This window comes from Anopheles arabiensis, assembly GCF_016920715.1.
Source record: "Anopheles arabiensis isolate DONGOLA chromosome X unlocalized genomic scaffold, AaraD3 X_pericentromeric_contig0031, whole genome shotgun sequence".
In the NCBI taxonomy this organism is placed as follows: Eukaryota; Metazoa; Arthropoda; class Insecta; order Diptera; family Culicidae; genus Anopheles; species Anopheles arabiensis.
This window is the reverse complement of record NW_024412109.1, coordinates 102,501-103,821: the sequence shown is the minus strand read 5'-3', so window position 1 is coordinate 103,821 and position 1,321 is coordinate 102,501.

Below are 1,321 nucleotides of genomic sequence, written 5' to 3'. Positions count from 1 at the left end.
ACCAACATGGACATCTATGAACGCGTACGCTCGGGCTGCGCCCTCCGTCTTGTACTTTCCCTGATCGGTACACAGTTTTGGTGCACTGCTATTCCGACCGGCAACTTGTACCAACATATACATCCATGAACGCGTACGTAGTGTACTTTCCCTGATCGGTACACACTGTTGGTGCACGGCATAAGAAAAGAGCTAAAATGGTCAAACTCAATCCATTTCAACAATAGATAGTCGATAGTAGCTGTGCCGATGAAGTAGGGCACGATGCAAGTTAATGTTGTTTAATGAATAACATGTCCGCCATACATTTCAGTACAAAATTGCTCGGTCAGACCTACAAAGTGCTATATCTCGAATACGAGGCGTCGGACTGGGGGTTGTAGAACAATTTTAAGTTCGTCTAATGATTCTACATCCGATTCTGGATAGCGGTTTTTGACCACTTTTCAATATTTTGTGACACCCCGAACCTAGGGGCAGCTCCTAGCTTTTTCAAAAATGTGCACCGATCGGGCCGGAGAGCTCGTGTGGCTCAAAACATGTTTTCGCTAAAACACCTCAAAACGTGTCGAGAACGCACCCTAGCTCTTGTTTTCAAAAGTTATGGCCATTTAAAGTGAGGTGGTTTTGCTTCAAAATAGCTATTTTACCCGTCCCTATGGCCATGCTTTAAATTTTCACGAAAATGCCAGGTCAGACCTAGGGCGGGCCATATCTTGAATACTAAACGTCGCAGACATTGGTCGTAGAACAATTTTAAGTTCGTCTAATGATTCTACATCCGATTCTGGATAGCGGTTTTTGACCACTTTTCAATATTTTGTGACACCCCGAACCTAGGGGCAGCTCCTAGCTTTTTCAAAAATGTGCACCGAACGGGCCGGAGAGCTCGTGTGGCTCAAAACATGTTTTTCGCTAAAACACCTCAAAACGTGTCGAGAACGCACCCTAGCTCTTGTTTTTCAAAAGTTATGGCCATTTAAAGTGAGGTGGTTTTGCTTCAAAATAGCTATTTTACCCGTCCCTATGGCCATGCTTTAAATTTTCACGAAAATGCCAGGTCAGACCTAGGGCGGGCCATATCTTGAATACTAAACGTCGCAGACATTGGTCGTAGAACAATTTTAAGTTCGTCTAATGATTCTACATCCGATTCTGGATAGCGGTTTTTGACCACTTTTCAATATTTTGTGACACCCCGAACCTAGGGGCAGCTCCTAGCTTTTTCAAAAATGTGCACCGAGCGGGCCGGAGAGCTCGTGTGGCTCAAAACATGTTTTTCGCTAAAACCCTCAAAACGTGTAAGGAACGCACCCTAGAT